This window comes from Hemicordylus capensis, chromosome 5 (assembly GCF_027244095.1).
Source record: "Hemicordylus capensis ecotype Gifberg chromosome 5, rHemCap1.1.pri, whole genome shotgun sequence".
Taxonomy (NCBI): Eukaryota; Metazoa; Chordata; class Lepidosauria; order Squamata; family Cordylidae; genus Hemicordylus; species Hemicordylus capensis.
This window is the reverse complement of record NC_069661.1, coordinates 83,647,003-83,674,951: the sequence shown is the minus strand read 5'-3', so window position 1 is coordinate 83,674,951 and position 27,949 is coordinate 83,647,003. Positions and strand designations below refer to the sequence as shown.

The 27,949-nt window shown below is 42.9% G+C and overlaps 1 protein-coding gene across 21 annotated transcripts in view; it reads right to left on the bottom strand.

Moving 5' to 3' along the window:
- Window positions 1–27,949, bottom strand: part of TENM3 (teneurin transmembrane protein 3) — a 2,371,016-nt gene that overhangs the window by 1,652,040 nt on the left and 691,027 nt on the right. The gene's annotated exons all lie outside the window — the stretch shown is intronic.

The window sequence follows — 27,949 nt, the reverse complement described above, 5'->3', positions numbered from 1 at the left end:
CAATCAATTAAATGGAATGCCCTGATTCTAGTGTTTTGTGAGAGGGAGAAAATGTCATCTCTATCCACTCTCTCCATGCCATGCATGATTTTATAGACCTCTATCATGTCTTCCTGCAGTTGTCTTTTTTCTAAACTAAAAAGCCCCAGGTGTTGTATCCTTGCCTCATAAGGAAGGTGTTCCAAACCCCTGATCATCTTGGTTGCCCTCTTCTGCACCTTTTCCAGTTCGACAGTGTCCTTCTTTATATATGGTGACCAGAACTGTACGCAGTACTACAGGTGTGTGGCCGCACCACAGCTTTGTATAAGGGTTACATAATATTAGCAGTTTTATTTTCCATCTCCTTTCTAATGATCCCTAGCATGGAATTGGCCTTTTTCACACCCGCACATTGATTTGACACTTTCAACGAGCTGTCCACCATGACCACAATATCCCTCTCCTGGTCAGTCACTGACAGCTCAGATCCCATCAGCATATACTTAAAGTTGGGGTTTTTCATCCCAATGTGCATCACTTTACACTTGCCAATATTGAACTGCATTTGCCATTTTGTTGCCCACACAGTTTGGAGAGATCCTTTTGGTGCTCCTCTCATTATGTTTTGGATTTCACTACCCGAAAGAGTTTGGTATTATCTGCAAATTTGACCACCTCACTGCTTACCCCTACTTCTAGATCATTTATGAATAAATTAAAAAGCACCGGTCCCAGTACAGATCCCTGGGGGACCCCACTTCTTACTTCCCTCCATTGTGAAAACTCTCCGTTTATCCCTACCCTGTGTTTCCTGTTCTTCAACCAGCTAGCAATCCACACATGTACTTATCCTCTTATAGCATGACTGGTAAGTTTTCTTAGAAATCTTTGATGAAGAACGTTGTCGAAAGCTTTTTGGAAGTCCAGGTATACTATGTCAACTGGATCACCTTGATCCACACACATGTTGACACTCTCAAAGAATTCCAAAAGGTTTGTGAGGCAAGATTTGCTTTTGCAGAAAGCCATGCTGGTTCTCCCCCATCAGGGCCTGTTCTTCTATGTGCTTTACAATTTTATTCTTGAGGATTCTTTCCATCAATTTGAGTGGAACAGACGTTAAGCTAACCGGCCTGTAATTTTCCAGATGTCCATGTATCCCTCTTTGAAAATTGGTGTTACATTTGCTACTTTCCAGTCCTCTGGTACAGAGCCGGGTTGCAGGGATAAGTTATATATTTTAGCAAGGAGGTCAGCAATTTCACATTTGACTCTTGAATGGAAGCCGTCTAGTCCTGGCGATTTGCTAGTCTGACCCTGGTGATTCTCTAAACTTTTTTCCAGACAGTTTAGAACATCAACTCTTGTCACTTCTATCTGACTCAGTTCTTTAGCCTCCATCCCCAAAAGCCTGGTTCAGGAACAGGTATATGCTCAGTATCCTCTGCTGTGAAGACAGCAAGGAACTCATTTAGCTTCTCTGCAACCTAAATGATGCAAGGAACTCATTTAGCTTCTCTGCAACCTACATATCCTCTTTAATCATCCCTTTCACTCCCCCAAATGGTCTAACTGCTTCCCTGGCAGGATTCCTGCTTCTGATATATTTTTAAAAGTTTTTGTTATTCCCCTTGATGCTTTTAGTTAAATGTTCCTCAAACTTTTTACCTCCCTTATTGTCAACCTTGCATTTATGTATGTATGTATGTATTTATTTATTGCCAGAGTGTGTATTCCTTTCTGTTCTCTTCATTTGGGAAGGCATTCCAATTTTGGAAGGAAGTCTTCTTCTCCTTTATGGCTCCCTTGACTTTACCTGTTAGCCATGCTGGCATCCTCCTGGATAGTGTTACCTTTCCTCCTTTTTGGTTTACATTCTAACTGGGCTTCTAGTATTGTGGTTTTGAGTAAACTCTATGCATTCTGGAGTAAAGTGACTCTCCTGAATTTTCCTTTCAGTTTTCTTTTCACCATACTCCTCATTTTGGAAAAGTTTCTTCTTCTGAAATTTAAAGTGTCTGTGTTAGACTTCCTTGCTGATTCTCTCCCTGCATGTATGCTGAATTTGGTCAATGAAAGTGACATCACGCACCAGGTCTTGGGTGCCATTCAGGATTAAGTCCAAAGTTGCCTTCTCTCTGGTTGGTTCCAAGACCAACTGTTCTAGAGCACAGTCATTCAGCATATCTAGAAATTTGACAAGGCATTGACAGGGCAGCAGGCCACTATAGGGGAAGAGAGATCAGAAACTGTTGATAAAGGTGATCCGGTTGACATAATATACTTGGACTTCCAAAAAGCTTTTGACAAAGTTCTCACCAAAGGCTCTTGAGTAAATTCAGTAGTCATTGGATGATGGGACAAGTTCATGTGTGGAATGGTAACTGGTTGAAGGACAGGAGACAATAGGAATAAATGGACAGTTTTTACAATGTAGGAAATTAAGAAGTGGGGTTCCACAGGGATCTGTCCTGGGATCAGTGCTCTTTAAACTGTCCATAAATGATCTAGAAGTTGGGGTAAGCAGCAAAGAGCCAAATTTGCAGATGACACTGAAAAAGAAGACATTTGCAGATGAAACTGAAAAAGGCAAATTCCATGCTAGGGATCATTAGGAAGGGGACTGAAAATAAAAATGCTAATATTGTAATATTATAATGCTAATATTATATAAATGCTAATATTATAGAAATAAATGCTAATATTATAGAAATAAATGCTAATATTATAGAAGTCGAATAAATAAATAAATAAATAAATAATGCCCTTAACACAAATCTACGGCGTAGCCATATTTGGAGCACAGTACAGTTCTGGTCACCATATTTTAAGGAGGACACTGTAGAACTGGAAAAAGTATAGAGGAGGACAACCAAGATGATCAGGGGCCTGGAGCACATTTCTTATGAGGCAAGGCTAAAGCATCCGGGGCTTTTTAGCTTGGAAAAGAGGCGACTTCGGGGAGACATGATAGAGGTGTATAAATTCATCCATGGAGTAGAGATAGTGGCCAGAGAGAAATTTTTATCCCTCTCTTACAACACTGGAACCAGGGATCATCCCATGAAATGGAAGGTCAGGAAATTTAGAACCAACAAAAGTAAGTACCGCACATAATTAATCTATGGAATTATCTGCAATGGGAAGTGGTGATGGCCACTAGCTTGGATGGCTTTAAAAGGGGCTTAGACAAATTCATGGGGGACAGGTCTTTCAATGGCTACTAGTCTGATGGCTATAGCCTACCTCCAGCCTCAGAGGCAAGATACCTCTAAATACCAGTTGCAGGGGAGCAACAGCAGGAGATAGGGCATGACCTCACCTCTTGCCTGTGGACTTCTCAAAGGGATTAATAGGGGTGTGTGAGCTGGCTTGAGCTCTTGGCAGCTTGAGCTTGAATCTGCTTAGCTCAAAAGCTTGACCTTGAGCCAATTTCAATTTGTTAATCCTCATCCAGCCCATTACTGCCTGTAGGCAGGCATTTAGGGAGTGAATGCCATTTCCTGATGAAGAAGAAGATGATGATAATGATAAGGAGAAATAGATTTGGGTGTCATCAGCATACTGATAACACCCAGCACCAAATCTCCTGATGACATCACCCAGCGGTTTCATGTGAATATTAAAAGGCATTGGTGACAAAATGGAGCACTGAGGGTCTCCATATAATAGCTCCCATTTTAAAGAGGAACTGTCACCAAGTTCCACCATCTGGAATCTGCCTGAGAGATAGGAGCGGAACCACTGCAGAGCAGTGCCTCCTATCCCCAATTCCCCCAGGCGATCCAGTAGGATACCATGGCTGATGGTATCGAACGCCGCCGAGAGATCCAAATGAACCAACAGAGTCACACTCCCTCTGTTGATTCCCCGGTAAAGGTCATCCATCAGGCCAACCAAGGCAGACTCAACCCCATAGCCTGCCCTAAAGCCAGTTTGAAATGGGTCTAGATAATCGGTTTCCTCCAAAACCACCTGGAGCTGGTTAGCCACCACTCTCTTAATCACCTTACCCAACCATGGGAGATTGGAGATTGGACAGCCTATAACTGTCCATCACTGTGGGATTTAGGGAAGGCTTCTTAAGAAGTGGTCTAATCATTGCCTCTTTCCAACAAGGAGGCATCCTACCCTCCCTCAGCGATGAGTTAATGATATTAACTAAGCCATTCCCAACAATCTCCCTGCTAGATAAAAGCAGCCAAGTCGGGCAAGGATCCAGGGAACAAGTGATATGCTGCACCACCCCAAGCAGCTTGTCCACGTCATCAGGCATCACAAACTGATCCAATCTAATACTGCAAGAGGGATTGCTAGACACCATATTAATAGACTCTGCAGAAACAGTGGAGTCCAAGTCAGCCCAAATACAGGAGATTTTGTCCGCAAAGAACCCATTAAAAGCATCATAGCAGAACAAAGTCCCCAGGGATTGGTTTGAGTTGGAAGGAGCCTGAATCAAACTCCTCACAACCCAGGACAGTTCTGCTGGATGTGAACCCGCAGAAGCAATGTGCATAGACCAGAAATTTTTTTGCCACACGCACTGCCTCCGCATAAACCTTCAAATGGGCTCTATGCTGTGTCCTATCACATTCAAGCCGAGTTCTCCTGCACTTGCTCTCCAGTCGCCTACCTTGCTGTTTCAGACCCCGTAACTCCTCTGTATACCAAGGGGCCACTCTAAAAGCAGATCGGAAAGGAGCGATCGTGTCTGGTGAGTTCCCTATTCCAGGTTCCCACCAGGTCATTGACAGAATAACTGGCAGGACCAACATCAAAACCCTCCAAGGCCTTTTGGATTTCTACTGGATCCAACGGCCTTCTCGGGCGGACCATCTTAATAGGTCCTCCACCCCTGCAGGGCTGGGTTGTGGCTGTGAAACCAACCTTAACCAGGTAGTGGTCCGTCCATGATAATGAAGAAACCACCGGATCCCACACCCATGGAACACCTCCCTGATCCGAATAAAAGACCAAATCGAGTGTGTGGCCAGCAACATGACTTGGTCCTGAAACTAGTTGGGATAGGCCCATAGTTGTCATGGCCACTATGAACTCCTGAGCCGAACCAGACAAGTCAGCCTCACAATGGATATTGAAGTCACCCAGAACCAAAAGTCTGGGTGAATCCAACACCAACTCCGAGACCAGCTCCGTCAGCTCAGTTAGGAACTTGGTTGGGCAGCAGGGTGGACAGTACACCAACAGAATCCCCAATCTATCCTTAGTTGCCAGCCTTAGAAAGACACACTCAATGTAAGTCAACTGTCGCACATGGGCCCTGGTAAGGGAAATGGTATCCTTATGGACCAGAGGCACCCCACCCCCCGGCCCACATCCCCTAGCCTACTCCACAACAGAGTAGCCTGGTGGAAGAAGCGGGGCCCAAACTGGGCCACTAGCCTCTCCCATCCAGGTCTCAGTTATACAAGCCAGGTCGGCTCCCTCATCCATGATCAAGTCTGTCATCCAAAGACAAGGAGGTAATCATCTCTCTTCCTAGATGATTGGAAGAGAGATCTTAGGATAGGAATCCCCTCATTTTTCCACTCTGATCTAGTGAGGTGGGGGATATGCTTTTCTTACCTGTCCTGTACTGGAACACAAGTTTTAGGAACATAGGAAGCTTCCATATACTGAGTCACACCATTGGTCCATCTAGCTCAATCTTATCTATACAGATTGGTAGCAGCTTCTCCAAGTCTGTAAGCAGGAATCTCTTTCAGCCCTGTCTTGGAGATGCCAGGGAGGGAACTTGGAACCTTCTGCATAAAAGCATGCAGATGCTCTTCCCAGGGTGGCTCCATACTCTAAGGGAAATATCTTACCGTGCTCACACATAATCTCCCATTCATATGCAAACAGGGCAGACCTTCTTAGCAAAGGGGGAAAGTAATGCTTGCTATCACAAGACCAGCTCTCAGGTTGAGGACATGGGGGGGGGGAGGGTAAAATGTCTCCTTCCTTGTCCTTGAGGCCTCTATCTATTTCTAGTTGGGTCCAGAACCCAACAGAATGCAGTGAATTGGGGCTTTCTCTGGATATTTTTTCCATATCCTTCAGAAGGCATGGTTCCATCCCAGATTCTACTGAAGCCAGAACTCCACCCATACCTTGATGTGATAGCATTGCACTGCGGGTTTACTACAGATTACTTCATCAGATATTTCACTTTATCAGCTGTGACTTTTAGGATAGGGGAAGTCAAATCCCATCATATCACATCACACTTATTTTATTGGACCTTATTAGAAAGAGGGGAAGAATGAGCAAAAATCATGCATCCTCTGTAACATCTTTTTTCAGCCTAAGCAAATGCAAAGCCTTAAATGATTACTCACAAGTAGGAATATAATTGTAGTTGAATAAATTAAATGTGTAAACTGTTGGATTCTTATTGTTAATTATAACTGTTAACATGGTCTCCTCCAATTAAAAACCCCCACCCCCCATTAGGCAAAAAGCCTGCTTGCAGTAGCTATTGCAAAACCCCCACAAAAACTCCCGACTACATGTACAAGTGTACAGCATTATATTCTGGTAGTGTTAGCAGCATCACATAGGTTATATAGTGGTTTTTGGAAACTAACTATAATGGTCTACATAGAGTAAGCCGGAATCCAGAGCAATCGACAGAGCAACTGAAACCGGTCATTTTAACATTTTCTGAAATTGCTAACTTTAAGGCTCATCTTAATGATTACACATTTAACCATGTAGTGTTTTAACATCCCTACACACAATTAAGTTTCACTGAATTCATCAAGACTTACTTCCCAGTAAGTGCACTTATGATTGCTGCTTTAGTCCAAACAATGCAGAGAAGCAGTGTGATGATTCTATAGTCAAACTGAGTAAGATACTTTGGCCAGTACAGAGACACAGCCTGTAGAGAATCTTTTTGGGAGAAGTATTTTGGAAGTGTCTTAATATTTCATCCAGAAGGAAACATAAAAGCCAGCAATCTATTCTGTACCAAGAGATCTGAAACGTTATACATCTCTAACTTATCTCACATAATGAGTTTCCACTGAAACATGGAACATACTCTGTGGGGGGGCGGGGACATTACGTTTGCTGTTCAGAATTGGATCATTTTTTTCTAATGTAATACTTCTTCTGATTCACTTGCACTCCTTCACAAACACCATAAACCACTTTACTGTAACTATCTACTGTAAAGCTGCTCTGAAGAATCATGTCACAAATCCAGCCACTGGTTAAATGCCTGGGTCTAAATCCTACTTCCAGTGAAATCAAAAGAAAAGTTTTGCAATTGACTTCTTTAATAACAGTTAATGTTTATCTCTCAATAACGTCATAGGGCACTATGGCAATTCATTGGAAATAACTCGTGGTGTGCTATGCGCAAGCTCAATAAATGGCTCTCTCTGATTACTGATGTCCGTTCACTGGAAAAGAACAAGACAGCTAAAAACTGTAAGAAAAATGTATGAGTTAGTCCATTTTATCGGAAATATCTCATTCAAGGAGCAATGAAATACAGAAATAGTTATTAGTAAAAGAAAAAAAGTCCCACAAAGGTACACTTAAAATTTATTAACTGAAATTACAAATGCTGCGTTGTGCCACATTGATGCCTAAAAGGGTGGACTAATTTATATAAAAGATCAAAGTAAGTAAGTTGTTTCAGGGTTATTGGCCTCTTAATCTTGTATATTAATTCAGGTAATGTACCACTACCACTATCTTCTATTTAATTATTTTTATTTATGTACCATTAAGCTCAGTTTTCATTACTTTTATTGTGGAACAGGGATGAGTCCATCGTATTGGTACAGCACTGTCATCTCATTTGCAATCCTCAAAAGGCCCCTTTTCTTCCTGGTGAAATCAAATGACATAATCTCTGGCATTCTTTAGAAATCCTTTTTTATTTCTTTAATTAGGAGTTTTCACTCGGACCTCCTCCTTGAACTCTTAACATTTTAATACACTTCTGCCTCACTAACCCGGCTGATTGTTTCGGAGTTTGTGCAGCACACAATCCTGATCTGCAAGGAAGCTGCTTTCTTCAAGGCTTTTCATATTCTGCCCTAATCCCTTGGTAATTACAAAGGCTCTCTCTGCAACAATAGGCAAGTCTGAGAGGAATTTCTGTGGCTGTGCTTCTCACAGAAAAACTCTACTTGAGCATTTCAGCAAAATTTTCTTCCCAGGAGTCTCAGACTTGGAGTACAAGCCTGCAAAATGCCAAAACACAGGCACTCAAAGGTTATTGTAGAAACACTGGTTGTAACAAAATGCTGGTTAAACAAGAAGGAGAAAGCAATTTTTTTTGGACAAAAGGATTCATTTAGCATGGGTTGAATCTCAATTATAAAAGCTTTGGCACAAAGATACAAAACTTCAAAACATTTATGTAATGGTTGACAGCTGTTTATCACCTTCACTATATTTTCTCCTATGGGTTCTTTTGTCATCTATTCTGTAATTGTTTATATACCATAGTGCTATATGACACATGTACCTCTGTTCTTTTCTTCTCACTAGACATAGACATGGGAACTTGGCCTGCCAGAAGAGTGACCTAGCTGTAGTCTGAGAGATCTTACTTCAGAAAACTTACAAGTACATCGGGTACATCTATATAAATACTCTACAACTGCTTATTTCTAAATAAAAAACAATAATGTCTCTTGAAGACGCAGGGTTATACGGTGTCAAAGAACTGATTTAGAAGTTGCTATTAAGTTGTACTACAGATTGAAGATTAATTTTTGCCTCCTAATACCTGTTAAAAATATAAATAAAATCACTGACACAGATTAAGGTTTTCTATGGTCAAATCAGTCTTGTAAAATGATTTCTGGAGCTTAATGGATGGAAATGCAAATAAAATCTGCGAGTCAGTGATTACAATGCATTAAAGAGACTACATGGGAGAAAACATCATTAAAATAGAAGACAAAGAATTGCCTTCTTTGCCTAACGCAACTACTAAAAGATGAAACAAAAAGAGTGTACATTAATATGCAGCTCTGCTGTACTGCATTAGAAGGTTGGGTTGTATCAGGGGTGTAGCCACCATTGGGTGACTGGGTTCAAAGAACCCGGGCTGCCACCCCTCAGGGGCCGTGCCTTGTGGCCCCGACACGCCCCCCTGCGTCTGATATCAGGCTGATATCAGGAGCTAATCCATGCAGAGGGTGGTGGATTAGCTCCCAAACGGGGTTGCGTGGCCCCGTTTGGGAGTTAAATGGCCAGTGCTGTGTTCACAGCGCGGCCAGAAGCGGCTTTCATTGCAGGGAAAACTGCTCCTGGCCGTGCTGCGAACACAGTGCTGGCCTCGATCTAACTCCCAAATGGGGCTGCGCAGCCTTGTTCGGGAGCTAGACCACGCCCCTGCATCTGCAGTCAGATGTGGAGGCATGGCTAACCGCCCGCATCTGATATCAGACACAGGGACAGGGCAAGGGGGGCTGCCACGGCAGCTGGACATGGGCTGCCACTGGCCTCCCTCTGCCAGTGGGTTGTATTCAGGGGCGTAGCTAGGGGAGAGGGGGCCCATGTTCACCCCTCTCCGCACCGGCCCCTTGGAGTGAGGGAGGTAAGGAAGAAAATAGGGAGGGGTGGATCTGGGTTTCTTTTATTTGAACCCACATTAGTTCCATTCAATTATAACTATGTCCCTGGTAGTATTCCTTTGAGTTAGCATATGCAAACAACAGTAGGATAAATGGCCAGGGAATAATCCTCACCTCCTAAGTTAACTTCCCATGCTTCCTTGAGATGCTCACCTTTCACTTTGAAAGTTATCTGTATTAATCAGCTCTCGACTTGATCCCATCTTTTTGGTTGACTGTCTCCCCACCCTCATCTAAAGGAATGATGGGAATTCTTTTTGTTCTGGTCTCCACATTGTCAGTATTCAGTTTTCCAGTACACACAAAGACTGAACATACATTAAAGAAGCAGGATCATGACCACTGACTCCTTGTCTGGTCCTGTTATGCTTAATTTATATAAGAGCTTACATGTGTACAAAGGTCTAACTCAACAGGCAAAGTATAGCCTGCAGGTTCCCAATCATACACAAAAGTACGTATGGATGTATACTTGTACACATCCACACACAGAGCTACAGAGGTAGAGACTGGTGCAACAATCCCACTGCCCTACCTACATACACTCATATCTCCAGAGAGTTGTACACAGGGTTGCCATATTCTGGCTCTCCACATTCGGGTGCCTAATTTGCATATTATGTAAATTGGCTTGGAAATAATTTGCATATACAACTTAGCAGCTGCACTTTCCAGTTGACTTGTATTTGCTCTGGATATCTACCTAGTTGGGGAAGATATCTTTGCCTGACCATTTTCCTTGACTTAACAAGGGGAAAAAATTGCTGCTGTTAATTTTTAAGTAACAGCTTTGTAATTAAAGCTGCAATTCTGTACACACTTATTTGACAGAAGATCTGATTGAGACCAATGGTGCTTACTTCAAAGTAGGCATGCATTGAATGTTAAGCCAAGACAGTCCTTAAACTTTACAATACAGTCTGGTAGGCAGGTAGTGATTCACATCAAAAGCAAACTATCCTCTCAACTGCCCCATAGAGATCCCCTGCTGATGATAAACAAGGCAACATTCCTCAGGGGATTACTGTACTTGTGAAAGTGAAACCCTCCCAGCTAGTCTCCTGTGCTCTTCTTCTCTTAATCCAAGTCCAGAGGTTGAGCAGAACAGTGTCTGCACGTTTTCCTCCATAACTCCACTTCTACAAGGGCTAGAGCTTAGCCTCTCCCCCCTTTTTAAAAAATGAAAGCTGAAATCCAGGCAAATCTGGGTGGGCTGAGCAATCTGGTTGAGATGCTTAAAATCCAGGTGATACCCAGAATTCCGGGGGGTATGGCAAACCTAGTTGTACACACCCTCAGGTATTATATAGGTACAATAGCGTACTGAATTGCATACTGATATGTTATTACTAAACACAGTTAGGTTATTCACACAATCCAAAACTGTGTTGTACCTGGGTTTATGAGCATTATATGTTCCCAATTTTTGGTTTTGTGGAAGCAAGGTAGGAGGAAAACTTGAGAAGAAGTGATGATGATGATGATGATGATGATGATGATGAATTCAATTTCTATACCGCCCTTCCAAAAATGGCTCAGGGCAGTTTACACAGAGAAATAACAAACAAATGGGTAGCTTTCCTTCCTGGGTAGCTTTCCTTCCTACCTTGCTTCTACACAATCACTTCTACCCAGGTTTTCTTCCTACCTTGCTTCTACACAACCAAAAACTGGGAGCACACACAGCTCCCAAATCCGGGCAGAACACATCTTTGATTCTGTGAATGACGGCAGTGGCTGACAACCTGACTAATGTTGCCTACATGCTTCAAACAACAGCATGCGTGTATTGCTAACACTCACATTGGTTCCTGCACTTCCAAATCACATGTGCTCTTGCACAAGTGTTACTATTTTGGAGCTCTCCCTACACTCCAGAAGCACTCTGTTACAGCAGAAACATGTATCTGAAGGTCAGGGATGTGTGCCCACTGTAACTGTGTGCTTCTGGAGCAGAGGAAGAACTTCAAGATAGTTGCACTCTTTTGCAATAGCGTCTGTACTTCAGACTCATGGAAAGTAGCGCAGAGCCTTGTGCTGCATGTATACTGTGTGAAGCACGCACACAGTGCTACTAAGGATGTCAGCCATTGTCCCTGCATTCTAGAGATGTACTGGCAAAATCAGTGGGAGGTTATGAAATTTCTTCCAGTCGCAGACATGTTATTAATATATATAATTTTTCAAGTGAGACGGAAGCTCGTCTTACATGCTTCAGAGAAATCAAAGGCTGCAATTCCTCCCACAGCTCATACCTCTTTGACTGAAGTGTGAGCAACTGGTGTAACCTGGGTAACTTAAAGGTCCAAAATTGTTTCCAGTTTTTAAAAAAACTAATACATGTCTTTATTCACTGCTCATTGAAAAATTCCACAGCAGTCGTTCAGAAACAAAATCAAACAATAAATCTATCCATAAAGTAATACAGAGCAATAAAAATTAAAAACAGACAATAAAACAAATCAGAACAACAAGATATAATGGCCATTCATTATCTCAACCCACAGTTTTAAGGTTTTCTGAAAATTTTAAGCATTTTCAAAATGATAGCGCCAGGGTGGGTGGGTTATAGATATCGTTTTAAAAGAGTCCATTTTAAAAGAGAGGCCACTACCAAAAACATCTTACTCCAAATGGAAGCTAATCTAGTCTCTACATGAAATGAAATTCAGAACAGGCCCTGACAGAAGAACCCAAATGACTGGTTCCCAGTTTTTACGTGGTCGCAGGAGCATGGCAATGTTTTATTCACCACTTGGCTGTATTCTACAAAATCCTAGTTTGCATATATTACTAAAAGACCTAGGTGATTTTCATGTAGTAAACAGTCCATGTATTTATATGAAGTAATTAAAGTAGCACAGCAACAGCAATATAGCAATTTTGATAAATAGATACTGGCTGACATCCTGATTAATGAAGTGTGTAATGCCCCTCGTAGGGAATGGGATTGTCAGCCTCCAAAAAGACAAGAGGAAAGTGAGGGGTGCAGTTGTCACTGTCCAGCTAGAGAGACAGTAAGCCCACATTTGCTGGAGAAGAAGAGGGAGGGAGACCCGGTCTGGTTTCAGAGACCCCGCTCACTAGGAAACTCCCCAGACACGCCCCCTGTTACAGTCACAGGAGGGCTGGAGCTCCTTGCTGCCTGGCTTGCTTGGGCTCCCAAGACTTCCTTACTCTTCTATCCAAGGAATGTTTTCCTCATTCAAAGACTATTTTGCCCTAATATCATGTTGCCAATTGTCCCGGGGTGTAACTATAATAGGGCAAGGGGAGACAGTTGTCTGGGGGCCACCTGCCTTGGGGGGTCCCCAGAGGCAAGTCACATGGCTGACTCACCCAGCCACACACATGCCCAGGCTTCCTTCCATTTTATTCATCCTCCGAAACTGATGCGAGTGTTAAGACCTGGAGCTACCAGAACAGCATGTCTTTCTCTAGTACCATTAAATGACTTGCTTCATCCAGAACTTACAAAACCTTTAAAAAAATAATTTAGGATGATGTTCTATTGTGGCACATAGGTGTGTGTGAGTGTGTGTGTGTGTGTGTGTGTGTGTGTGTGTGTGTATAGAGAAAGAGTTACTATGCCTTTTGTTACCACTATTCAGCCTCATTTAAGATTCCTTTACTTCATGAGCTGAGCTTCGGGGGGGGGGCATTTTAAAACCTTGTCTCTGGGCCCACTCCAACCTTGCTACATCCCTGAGTTGTCCAGTTCCTGAACTCTCATGCTTCCACACTGGAATAATACACATTCCATGGCTGCACATTGGAGTCTCTGAATGAAATTGAAAATAAGGAACCAAAGATGATTGACAGAAAATATGTTTCTCTGTTGAACAACTGGTTGATTCATAGTTGAAATTAAATGCTAAGACTGCTCTTGTGTGTGAGCAGTTTACATAAAAAGAAGAATCTGTTGCAGCATACGGTTGACACTACATGTTGTATCAAATAAATGTGCTAGAAATATCAAATGACTATTTCCCCAGCAAAAACCAAAGGTTGAACATAACATACATCTTTGACAAGGTCCATTTGCTAGACAGAAAAAAAAAAAACATATTTGCAAGGAAATTGCCCAATGGCTGGATTTTACTGCTTGAAACTCTTCATAAAAGAGTCATCTGCAGACTTGCCATCCGCGGTTTCACATATCCACGGTCAGGTAATAGACACCCAACCTTGGCTTATGTGAAATAAATAAATAAACAAACAAACAAACAAACAAATAAATATATATGGTTACTGCACAGTAGGAGATGGAGGACCAGTCTCCATTCTTTACTAGGCAAGTTTAATTAATAAAGTTGTGGTCCTTTAGTTCCAATTATGCCTTGTGTCTTTATTGATCTGGGTGCAAAGAGACATATTGTTTAAATGTTCTCTTCTTAAGTGTGAATGAGTACAAACAGGAAACTATGTAGCTACCTTAAACCTGCCAATATGCTTCTTGCCTGTTTGGGTTAAGGGGGAATAACGTATTAAGAATTGCTTCCAATTTGTATCTTATGTCTTCTTTGGCCGCCTGTTTGTAGGAGCAGGTCTGAAGGTATGTACATCTCAGTTTACCACAAGATGTAGGAATGGCCACTAACTTAGATGACTTGAAAAGGAGATTTGACAAATTCATGGAGGGCAAAGTCTATGTTCAGAGCCAGTATGCTCTGAATACCAGTTACAGGGGAGCAACATTAGAAGAGGGGTATACATTAATCTTGTGCTCAAGATCTTCCCAGAGGCATCTGGTTGGCCACTGTAGAAAATTGGATGCTGGACTTAACAGGCTTTTAGTCTTATCCAGGATTCTTTTTATGTTCTTATGTTATGCCATTTTTCCAATTGCTACATTATAACACATATAACTTTTTTTTAAAATCTCCCCCATGTGATTATCTTTCACCCTCTAGCCACAAACAGAATGCTAAAGAGTTATATTATTCTAGAGAGAGTTACATTACTGGGCACAGCCCACTGAATTTTCCTTCCAATTATACTGTATGCTTGAATTCAACCAATCTTTTACTACAAGATGATCAATTTTTAATCTTGGAATTCAACCACACTAAGAACATCTTTCTTCAGCATCTGTGGCCTTGTTGTGGGTGAGAGGGGGAAAAGGTCAGATTTCTTAAATTGTTTTCAGTTGTGTGAACTACTGTGAAATGACTACACACACACAAATACACACTGTAGTTATAACAGACACATAATTCTTTCCACTCAGAGCAACTAATTGTGGACATCCAGGACCCAGGTTAAAACAGCATACAAATTGTCAGTTCTCTTCATTTCTCTTATAGTGACTATGCTGCTCCTTCTAATTTGCTGCGCTCTTGTGAAGCAGGAATTTGAAACCTTAGGGGGAAAAGGAAACATACAAATGCTATTACAGTACACATTTCTAAGCAGCAGGAAGTCTGTACTAAGTGTCAGATTGATCAGGATTTTACTCTCTATATAAACAACTGCTATCAAGTGTACCAAGGCAAAAGGTCAGGCATGCATCTATGCAGTATATTTTTTTAAAACCAATTTAGACTTCTAGAAAAGACTTGATGGGGAATAAATTATTGAAAACTTTAAACTTGAACCACAAAACATAGCTTGAAAAGCAGAGTAGTCTACTTACACATCCTTTCAAAGGAATTGGATTTGCCAGTGTACATTAACAGATGTTAGACGTGCCTGAGAAAGACTTATGGACACTCTGAAATAAGTGTATCAGCAGCATACATATATTATAAACCTCAATATACAAATGTAAGTATGCATAACCCCCACCCCACCCACACAGAAATGTGGATATATAATTACTATGAATCTGGCATGAATCAATGCAGCTGCTGAATTTAACGAACTGTGGAGTCATAGAGGTGGAGGGGGCCACTGGTCATCTTATCTTTTATCTGTCCAAAAGCATGACTATCTACCCATCAGACTTCTGTGGATCATCTCATTCACCAACACCAGAGCATGCTACACACATAATGGAGCTACACTTCAGAAAGTCCACTTCAGATCAAATAGAACTGAAAGTCACATGTTGAGCGGAGAGGTTAACACCAATGCACGATGGACTAATGAGATGGGAAGCATATGCAATAGAATGGAGCAAGGAACTTATGGTTCACATGCCACGAATCTGGAGAGTTTAAACATGCTGAATAGATCATGGTTTCAAAAAAAAAAGTCATCTAATGTAGCTACTGTTGCATTAAACATCCCTAGTGTATAGCACTCCCTTAGCAACAAGACTTACAGCACACAGTAATTGCAATTATTCACAGAATGGTAAATGACATTGATGCATCTTAAGAACCCACCAAATGAGCATGATATATTAAATCCATTATAATCTACACATGTTACCTTCTTTTAAGCTGAGGATCTCATTTACACCAACTAATTTAAACACTCAGAAAATATATGAATGCAAGTTACACATGTTTCAAGTATGATTGTGAAATCAGCGGATTCTAACAGTATATTACATTACTGATATGAAAACTTGTCTTTCCAAAACAATCTCTATCATTGATACATTTGCCAATCATTACAATTTAAGTTTTGATGTACATGGACATGGTACTTGAAGCAGTGTGGATGACTATCTGTTCCTACCTTGACCCCACTGGCATAGCAAGGTTGTCCCCTGCCAGCTATGCCTCATGATACCAGCTACACCCCTGATGCAGTGCATCAGTGTGCCAGAGCAAGGGGCGTCATCGGCATCAGGCACAGACATGCAGCCCGTTGGCCTCTCCCAGCCAGCAATTTCTTTGTTTGTCAGTTGGGTGCCTTTTTTCTATCCAGCACTCAGAGCAAGGGAGAGAAAGGAAACACTCAGCTGGCAAACTAAGTGCTCCGTAGCTTGGAGAAACCAATGGACCAAACATCTGTGCCAGATGCCAGCCATACCCTCTGATTCCAGCATCTTAGCATGCTGGAGCAGGGGGTATGGCAGAGGCGTAACTAGGGAAAACGGCACCCAGGGCAAGCACTGAAATTGCGCCCCCCCCCCCCAGCATCTGACACCCATCTTTCAGATACCTTATCATAATATCAGCTCAAAAATACAAGTCAAGTTCATTAATTAACAGATATTTTAATTTACAAATTATGGCACGACCTGTAAATTATAACTGCACCTTCCTTCCTTTCACTGATGCAAATTGGTCTATGATGTGATCAAAGTCAGCATTGGACACCCCTTAATATAGTGTGGTGTACTACATACTTAGGTTTCTCCTCACAACAACCCTGTGAAGTAGGATAGGCTGAGCAGTTAGGCTGAGAGAGAGACTGGCCCAGAGCCACCCAGTATGAGAAAATTCTAAAAATAGTTCTAAACAAGATATGTGCAAAAATAAATCTATCTAAGCAGCTTTCATGCATCAGACCCCAATTCTTCCTTTTCTGCATTATAGTCATCAGAATCTGGGCTACAGATTGCAAACTGTGGAGGCTGAACTTCCCATTTAGAGCACACTAGGTTAAAAAGATCCTGTTTTATGTAGCTCTTTCCAGATAAGTAGTGATAGAGAAAAGGAAGTGAACCTAGGACTTTACATTTGTTGTGGAAGGCAGGGAATGTCAGTAATGCATTTTAATGAACCCTTAATATTTTAATCCCAAGCCCTACTAGGAGGCAGATCTTGGAGGCTTAGCGGTTTCATTGGCAGAGACAGCAACAACAAGCTTAAAAAAATTAAAACAAACCCTCTTCACGTTTGCAGAGAAGAAAAAGGGGTGCGGGCACAACTCAAGAAAGAGAGAAGCAATCATCTCTCTCAGTCAGTAGTACAGCTTCCTCCTAGGTGGACAGGACGGGGGGTTCTGCAGCAGTTTCCCCCACCAAAAGGTTTTCCACACTCAGTCTCAGACCTCCTTTCCTTTCCATTCTGACCACAAAATGACACCACCACCCCAGCAAAGGCTGGAGGAGACATGGGCAGAGCAGGGAATCATGCGGACTTGCGGAGACACAGCGGGCAGCTTCCCTTGTGGACGAGTGCTTTGGGATCTCGCGCAGAAGCCTTTTCGCTTATGTGATCCCCTCATGTCCCATCCGAGGTGGCCTTTTAAGCTAGCTTGCAAATTATTATTTTTTTAAAGGAAATGTTTGGGGGTCTCCCCCTAAAGCCTCTTCCTAGATTTGGAGGGGAGACCGCTGGATAACAGGCGCCTGTACTCCGGGCGCTGCTGCTTCAACCTCCTCGATGGGGTCCGATCCTGAACGTGGAGATCATGTTCATCTCTCTCTCTCTCTCTCTCTCTCTCTCTCTCTCTCTCTCTCTCTCTCACACACACACACACACACACACACACACACACACACACACACACAGAGCTTTAAACGTTTACAACTATGCACACCTGTTGTGCTGATGTAACTGGGGTGGGGGGAGAGAGAACTAGAGACTTTGTTTTTATATATGCATTTATTTGTAATAAATACATACATACAGAATGGGGGCGATCCAGTGGGACACCCCCACACTCATCCGCCAGACTCAGCCAATGTTGAAGGCCACCTTCCAAACCAAGAGCGCGACTTGGCATCTTCCGGGGGTCCCGTTCAGTCGGCTAAGGAAGTGCAGCTGAGGCATAACTTTTCTCGCGGCTCCCTCTGCCTGAAGGATCCCCGCCCCCCGCCGGTTCGGTTCTTGGGAAACGCTGTGGATGGAGCAAGCCACCGAAAGCAAACAGCCCGCCCAGGACTGATCGTTTTGCAGATACAGCCCAGGAAGAAGAGGAGGACGTTCCGTTTCTTCTCTTCCCTGCCTTTGCCCCATCTCTCTTTCTCCTTCCGTCTCCTCTTTCTTCCCCTGCCTCTCTCTGCTTTCCTCCTTCTCCACCTCTTACTTTCTTTTTCGCTTTCTCCCCAGCCTCCAACGGCTCAGCTCCAAGATTATGGAACATGCAAACTCTGATTGTTCAATAACTTACTTATTGGAGACTTCCTTTCCATCTCTCTCTCTCTCTCCCCCCCCGCCCCCCCAACCTCTGTTGCTGCCCTAAACTCACACGGCACACATTACTCCAAATGCCCCTCTATAGACATGCAAACAGCTTCATTTGTTGGGAAAAGGCAACAGAGAGCGTGCACAGGGACGTGATTATACATCCAAGAAGATTTCAGCCCACTGATCTTCTCTATCACTCACTGCTCGCCTGCCACTGTATTAAATACCTACTGTATAGATAATTGTACAGAATCGTGTGATACGGCTCATTCGTGGAGAATTAGTGATGGATCGGAGCAGGGGATATCATAGGGTTTTTCCCCCTCCCTGTTCTCAACACCACACCCGTTTTTACGCGCAGGAACGGCTGTCTGCAGAAATTAAAAGGCAATTTCCTGATTTCTGCAAGGGCACCCGCGACGGTTTCATTCTGCAGTGAACTCTGGACCCATCTAGCTTTCTCTTCCAAGAGGAGCCAGGTAGTGGAGCCGGGCTCCTGGAGAGAGAGGCCCTTCCAATCTGCTTTAAATATGTCCCAGCGAAATGAAATTCCGACACACAATTGGGGCTTGCGCGTTTTAATTAACGGGAGGGGCATGCTTTGCCTCGGTGACACCGGAGTGGGGCCGAGTTATTTTGCTGAAGATTTGATATCTGTCCATGCATTAAAAACAAAACAAAACCTCTGACAGGCATTTAAAAACGAGGAGTAAAGGCGAAAAGTACGCCCACACAGGAAAGGTTGGTTTACTCCAAAGGTGCACGGTTTGCAAACCCAGGCCGACCCGCTTTGGCCCCAGATTTTGGTAACATTACTTTTCTTCTCTTTTCTTTTTTTTTAACACCCCTTCAGCCGATAATGGTGGGTCTTTGGCCTGAGGCATAGCATGCCTCGCACTGCAGGGTTTCCCTCGCTCGGGACAACAAGAGGCTCACTCACCCTCACAGCACTCTACAGCAGCAAAACTCCAAACAGCATGCACTTAACTTTCCATACTGCCGCCGCGCCACTTGCTAATACATGCTGAGAGACGAGGTGCATGCAACCCCGCCCGCCTCTCGCAAGAAGGTCTCTCTTTCTCGCAATAGCTGTCAACTTGCCGCCTACCCAATCCAGAGGAGAAAGAGAACGCAAGAGAAGGCTGATACCGGAAGTCTCCCTGGCTCAAGGAGGAGGAAGACTCCCTGGAGGCGTAGCCGCTGGCCACTCTTTGGCCCCACCCCGCAAGCCGAGGCAGCAAGCAAACTTTAGGCGCCCGTGCCGCAGCGCTGGGTGCCAGAGCCGAGCAATGGGGGTGGGGGGCAGCGCCGGGACCGGGACCAGGAGAGGGGGCACCACACGCACTGCTCTTTGCGCCGCAGACTGCTGCTGCAGCTAAAAAAAAAAAAAATTTAAAAAAATTTTTTTGAAAATTTTCGGGCTAAGGCAGGGGCTTGGCGGGGGCACTTTTTGGCGCCCCCTAGCAAGTGGTGCCCGGGGCACGTGCCCCCTGCCCCCCCTATCGTTACGCCCCTGGGGTATGGCCAGTATTGAGCATGGCCATACCACGCAACAGCCACCCATTCTCTGGCTGGGTGTCTGGGCCAAAGAGTGTGTGGGTTAGGGGGCACCCAGGGGCTAATTGCTGAACACCAGCAATTAGGGGCCCTAGCTCAATTGTGGCTACACCCCTGCTCAGCCTGCCTCATTCATTACACTGAGAATGAGGGTTATGGGAAGTATAAATGTTTCTTTAAATGCCAGGCTATTCAACAGCCTTGAAGGAGAATATTGCTAATATTCCATTTGGGGCAAAGTACTCAAGTGAGTGGTTTCTGTGCAACTCAAGTTGCTGGTTCCATTTCTATTGATTCCAGCAAGGGGTGCCGAGAAAGTTGCTCTGCCCCATGCTGTGGTAGGCTGCAGGGTTACCTTTTGCCCTCCATGCTGATTAACATCTATATGAAACATTGAGGAAGGTCACCTGAAAATCTGGGATGCTCATGGCACCCAACCTTACTTCTTCTTTTCTTCACATTCAGGTGATAGATGGATATAATCAAGAAGTGCTAAACCAGTGCCAGGGATTGCTAATGAGACTAGAACTAGGGAATGCATTTTAAAACAACAACAACAACAAAACTATTTTGGTTCCCAGTCCATTCCAGGCTCAACTCCAGGGTCTACTAATCAATGCAATTAATCAATTGCATCTTTTGAGGTTCCCCAGAATGATCTTAGTCAAGAAAAAAAGGTTGATTGGAATGTTGCCCCCAGACTTGTTCTTGGGCATATCAAATCCCAGTTCCATGATCCAGTGTGCTCCTTTGTGACCCACAAACACCTTGGAGTTACCAGCAGCTTGGGCAATCTGCTCCTCACCACGCCATCACACCAGGCTGTGCCAATTTCCAGATCAGTTATCTGGTCGAACCTGATATGCCTGGTCTTCATCGCCAACACAGGAAACTAGTTCAATTTAGAAGGTATCCTCATGGATTCACCTCTATTATCTAACCCCTCCAGCCTTCTCACCCCTGCTTCTGTCAGAGCTATCCCTGAGGAACAAGATCCCTCAGTTGTTCAGGCAGCCCCAAGGCTTCTGCGCCAGTAGAAGCTCAGGTAATATAAACGTTTGTCCCTTGCTGGGCCCATTTCTATATCCTTGCTCCTTTTTCTTAAATCCTACCCTTCTCCAGTTAGATGTTAAGACGTGGCAGGAATTAAGTAGAAGGGAAGGAGAAGAGTGGCAGCTGACATGCAAAAAGAACTAATGTTTTGGGTGTCATTGCAGTGGTGGGTCTGGATGGGGGTGGGGTAAGTTGATGGCATGTCCACAGGGCTTGGAAATCTGCTGCTTCCCAACAATCTACCACTTGAGGTGACCCTCATCTCATTACTGAAGTGGTCCTGTTCACTGATTGGAAGTGGCAGTTCTGATGTATAAGAAGACAAAACCTGCAACGTTTTATGCAAATCTGGACTAGCAACTTCACTGAAATCAGGCAGGACAACAATAGGGCTGGCAAGATTCCTTCATTCATCACTGAACTCTAGTATTACTATTATAGCAAGGATGAAATTCTTCCCAGGTTTTCTTCTTTTCTTGACAAGACAGCAGGAGTGCCAGTAGAGGTGAACACAGAGAACACAGAACTGATACTTGCTTTTGACAATCCAAATTAGATGCAGACAGAGTTCATATTAAAAATGGAACACTGATGGGACCACAATACATTCAAATATAAACTAGGTTCTTATCAAGCATCATACAATGACCAAGTTCCCAAGACAAAAAGCCACAGTCAGGTTTAATATACTGTACTTACAGTATGTCTTGCTTTGTTGTTCATACTATGTTATCAAATATCTTGACAACTCATTTAAGGATGGAAAAAGTGTCTAGTATCCCATGAACTAATCCATCTTCAGATATTCTAGGCGTAGATATTCACAGAAATTTCAAGGATCAGAACTGCAGACTAGATAGTTCAAAAATTCAACTTCAGGTTCCAACTGTGAGGAACCTTACATCCAGGAACAGATCCTAGGGATGTTGCTTGACATCCCCAATGGTTGTCTGCTTGCTGCCGCTTGCCACCCCTCACCTCCCTACCCCCCACCACCTGGCAATGAATGGTGCTTTTTAAGTATTCCAAGTGAACTCTCAAAAAGCCTCAAGGGTTTTATCAAAGCACAATCAGAGGACTTGAAAAGCTCGATTTAGTCATTATGTTCCATTTAGTTATAATGTCCCACTTTTTACTCCCACTTTCCAGTCCAAAAAATCCTTACCTTGGAGAAGAGGAAGGAGGTAACATTCAGATGATGGCAAGCAACATAGCCTCTTTTGATTGTTTGCAGCACCATTAAGAACATAACAACAGAACAGCCCTGCTGGATCAGGTCCAAGGCCCATCTAGTCCATCATCCTGTTTCACACAGTGGACCACCAGATGCCACTGCAAGCCTACAGGCAGGAGTTGAGGGCATGCCCTCTCTCCTGCTGTTACTCCCCTGCAATCTTGGCTTTGAGGCTGGAGGTGGCCTATAGCCCTAGGGTCTCTCCTCCAGTAGCCTCGCCTCCATGACATTATCCAAACCCCTCTTAAAGCCATCCCTCTCCTGGTCAGTCACTGACAGCTCAGATCCCATCAACGTATACTTGAAGTTGGGTTTTTTTGTCCCAGTGTGCATCACTTTACACTTGCCAACACTGAACCACATTTGCCGTTGTGTTGCCCACTCACCCGATTTGGAGAGATCCTTTTGGAGCTCCTCAAAATTTGGATTTCACTACCCAAAAGAGTTTGGTATCATCTGCAAATTTGGCCACCTCACTGCTTACCCCTAATTCTAGATCATTTATGAATAAATTAAAAAGCACCGGTCCCAGTACAGATCCCTGGGGAACGCCACTTCTTACTTTCCTCCATTGTGAAAACTCTCTTATTTATACCTACCCTCTGTCTTCCTGTCATCCTGACCATTTGCAGCTGGGCATCATGGAGCCCAGGCCCATGATCCCTGTCAAGGCCCATGATCTCTGGTTGCAAATTTATTTAAACTGGCATTTATATACCACTTTCCCAGCCAGGTATGTGTGGATGACGCTCTGCATATCATTTGCAGCTGAGCAGACCCTGTGTGCCCTTTCTTTCTGTGACAGGAGCCATCTGCCACCTGGGCATTTTTTCACACAGGGCTCTTAGCTCGCATCTTCTCTGGAATGGAGTGTGTGTATTCACATATCAGCCAGATTTAGCCCAAACTCCCTGCGAGCCCTCTGGGAACACTTAACAAATAATTTGGGTTTTTCATTGTGTGTTAAGAGTGTAGCCCGATTTCTATCCAGGGTAAAGAAAAACACACCACTTTTTGCATCTTTTTGGGGGGGGGGGGCAACTTTGAACTCACAGTAAAATCTCGGTAAAGCCTGCTGTCTTAAAAATGCCATGTTATCTTCTCGTTCTTTACCAATAATGGATTTTTGGGGGTGTCTTGGAGAACTGGGATTGGGTAACAGACAGTGTAAGGCATGTTAGACGTGGGGTGCAATGCCCAATTTGTGTTAAGCCATGCTCAGACAGGATCAATAGCTGACTCAAAATAAGGCTGAACTAATTAGCAATGGGAATATTGCATTTCAAGCTTTGCTGTCTTGAACAGCTGTGTGATTCCCACTCAGAATCAGATTTTCCAATGCCTAGTTTTAAACTAGAGCGAAGGCAAATGCAATACAAACAACTTGTTCTAGTAAGAACTAATCAGCCAACTTTCCTTTCACTGTCTCTATATCTGGCGTAATCTGGTGCAAATCGAGCTCTACAAGTTAGATTTCTTGCACCTCAAATGTTCATGTGTCCACCATCTTGGATCAGGGTGAATGTCATCATTACAAAGTGCACCACTGAGGTGTCCCTGTGTGTCACTCACTACAGCTGTTCCATATTTGGTTCAAATTGGTTAGACAGTCCTCTAGTTAGTGCGCTTGCATCTGCCATCTGGGATTGGGGTGAATGACATCATCACAAACTACACCATTGGGGCATCCCTATGTGTCCATTCAGCTGTAGCAAATTTAGTTCAAATCGGTTAGACTATCTACAAGTTAGTGTATTTGTGCCTCAAAAGTTTAGGTGTCCACCATCCTGAAATGGGGTGGATGACATCATCACAATCTTTGCCATTGAGGTGTCCCTATGTGTCCCTAGAGCTGTAGCAAATTTGGTTCATAATGGTTAAGTGGTTCACAAGTTAGCTCACTTGCACCTCAAAGGTTTATGCTTCCACCATCTTGAATCAAGGTGGATGACATCATCATAGACCACACCACTGAGGTGTTCCTGTGTGTCACTCACGACCACTGAACTTAATTTGGTTCAAATCCTTAAGAAAAGTCTACAAGTTAGCCAACTTATGCCTCAAATGTTCATGCATCCACCATCTTGGATTGTAGTAGATGACACCATTACAAACTATGCCATTGAGGAGTGTTTATGTGTCCCTACAGCAGTTCACAAGTTAGCCCACTTGCACCTCAAAAGTTTATGCGGCTGCCATCTTGGATCAGGGTTGATGACATCATCACAAACTATGCCATTGAGGTGTCACTATATGTCACTCACTGCAACTGTATCTAATTTGGTTTAAATTGGTAAGACAGTCCACAAATTAGCTTGCTTGTGCCTCAGATGTTCACACAGCTGCCATCTTGAATTGGAATGCATGACATCATCACACACCATGCCATTTGTGCACCCCTATGTGTCCCTATAGCTGTTGCAAATTTGGTTCAAATCAGTTAAGCAGTTCACGTTAGCCCTCTTGCACCTCAAAAGTTTACACGTCCACCATCTTGGTTTGAGGTGAATGACATCATCACAACCTATGCTGTTGAGGTGTCCCTGTGCGTCACTCACTGTAACTGTACCTAATTTGGTTTATATTGGTTAGACAATCCACAAATTAGCTTACTTGCGCCTCAGATGTTCGTGTGGACATCATCTTAAATGGGAGTGGATTACATCATCACACAGCACGCCATTTGGGCATGCCTATGTGTCTCTACAGCTGTAGCAAATTTGGTTCAAATCAGTTGGGCGGTTCACAAGTTAGCCCACTTGTGCCTCAAAAGTCTACACATCCGCCATCTTGGATTGGGGTGGATGACATAATCACAAACTACACACTGTTGAGGTGCCCCTATGTCTCCCTACAACGGTACCCGATTTGGTGCATATTGGTTCAGGCATTGCGAAGTTGATGGTGGAGGCACATGGATGGACGGACACACACACACACACACACACACAGAATGCTGGGTGATCTCATAAGTCTACTGGAAAGTAGGCTAAAAAAGTACTCACTTCATTTTTCAGCTGCATTAGCCTGGATTTGAAAAGACATACAAATGTACCAGCCAGTTAAATACTGGTTCAAGTATTTCGTCTTGCCTCTTTCCATCTCACTTGTTTACTGCCACTTCCTCTTCCTCCACCAGCTAAAGGACATGCACAAAGTAGCCCATGAGCCCTTTCTCATGATTGTGTGAGAGGACTTGAGAGTGGGCAAGGCTTTAAAATCTACCTTCTCCATAGATGGAAGATAGAAGGCTCTTAAAATTACCTTCCTCCATCCTTGCTGAACATGCTCCGAAAATCTTCCACTGGCTCAAGAAGCATAGAGTGCTGGGGGCTGGGATGCATTATCCTGGCCTCCGGAAATTCCATGATGCACCACAACAGTGCACGGTGCATTGTGGGTATTCCAGCAGTGACAGTCACTAGGAAGGGCAAGGCTGGCTGTTACTCTTGTTTGACAGTATCATAGTGAAAATGGGCTCAGAGTGCTAAGCCCTATTAACTTTATGTCTGTTTTAAGCCTTAGATAATCCAAATTAAAGATATGTACCCAGATTAAATTCAAACCCAAATTAAATTTATGTACAGATTTTGCTAGCTCACTGAGTGTAATATTTTGTATAAAAGGAATATTCATATATCACACTTAGCAATGTAAAACCTAAACTCCTCTCTAAATAACCTGGCACACTACTTGCACACAATATGAATATGCATGTTTCTACAAATTTAAGATATGTGGCATACTAATTAGGCAACATGAATTCAGCCAAACAAATATTAAATAGAGAGCTTATGAGAATAATAGGGGTCTTTGCCTGAGGCATGTTCCTATCCTAACTCCTATTAATATGAATGAAAGTTAAGCATGGCCCAGAAAAGAAAGAATACAGCAGTGTGTTCATGGAATCTTTGAATATTTCATTTTAATAAATATGTTTTAAAATGTCTAGTTTATCAGAACAAAGACTTCAGTTTCTGCTTTAGAATTACTGAGGCGCAAGAGAAGACCAGAAAAGTTCACCCGGCCATGTATATTTTACTCCAAACATGTCATTTTAGACATCTTTCAGAGCTGTATGTGAATATGAAAAGCAATCCTACTGAGGTATTGTTTGCCACTTCTCATTGACATATTCATGCAATGTAAAATCAATCAAAAACCAAGGAAGCATTTTTAATGGGGGAAAAATATGGAGCCAAAAAGCCACCTTCAGGATTTAATTTCTATAAAAAGAAGTCAGGGCAATCTGTATTTCCCCCATTTAGAATCTCAGGTTTTAGGAAAAAATCTGAACTGTAGCAATCTTTTTTAATTAGGGAAGTCTTAACTATTATTGGAACATTTCTAATGGGATGGTAAATGATTAGAATTTAAAATAAACACACCCACACCCACAGAATAAAACACATTTCTTCTACATGGATAGAAAAGGGTTATATCTAAAAATGACAGTCAAATGTGCAGCTGTTGATATGGAAAAGTCCCATTCTTTCAGCATAACATTCCATATTTTTAGCCCAGTTCTTTCTAGTTAGTAAGCTTTGATGGAGACTGTGACATACTTTCAAACATATCAGCCCTCTTTGTGGAGTCTGAGGTACAAAACAGTATGCTGTTTAATGTGGAAAGACCTAGCTCCCTCAATAGCCAAGAAACAGGCGGCAATCAAAACAGGCCAGAAAATTGTCAAGTCTGTTGCTTTGAGTGAGGACCCCAATTAACATTCCTGGTCTGGCTTTTTCTGTGTTTTTTTTTTTTAAGTGATCATTTAATTTATGCTAACAGCACAAGCAGGCTGTAGTCAGAGGAAGTGGTCGTGGTGGCTGGAGGGAGAGGAAGCAATCCCGATAAACCTGGTATAGACACCACTTTGTGGAAGATGTCTCTGCCCTATTTAGGAGAATATTCAGCTACTTTCACCACATCCACACCTTGCCAAGGGTCCCTCTACACTCAAAAACAGCTTTTGGGGGGCTCAGAGGATGCGGTGAAGAGGGACAGGAAAAGTGGCTTCTGCTTATACTTTTGCTCAACAGACACTCTGAAGCTACTCTTTCTTTTAAAATCTGCACACTGTTTTGAGGTTAAAAGAGAGAGAGGAGCAAAGTAGTTCATATATTTCTAAATAAAATAAATAAAAATAAAATCTATGTAACCGTAACAAAATTATATGTAATATGGACAAATTGTCATTTTCATTCATAATAAGTGTTAAATCTGACCTCCAGTCAACATAGTTCCTTCATACACAGATGAAACGCATGCAGTTTAGAACAGGAATCAATTGAGGTGCAAAACTATGACACTGTGGAGTATGTGTGGATGAACCATGTAAGTAAGATGGATTATGTAGTTTCTCTCACTACGTCCTATCAGGGGTTTGATACGCACAATTACCGTATTTTATGGACTATAAGACTCACTTTTTTCCTTGAAAAATATCCGCCAAAATTCAGGGGCGTCTTATATGTTTTAACAGTTTAATATGTTAAAACTCTGAAAAACTGGATTAAAATTAAGGTGCGTCTTATATTCTG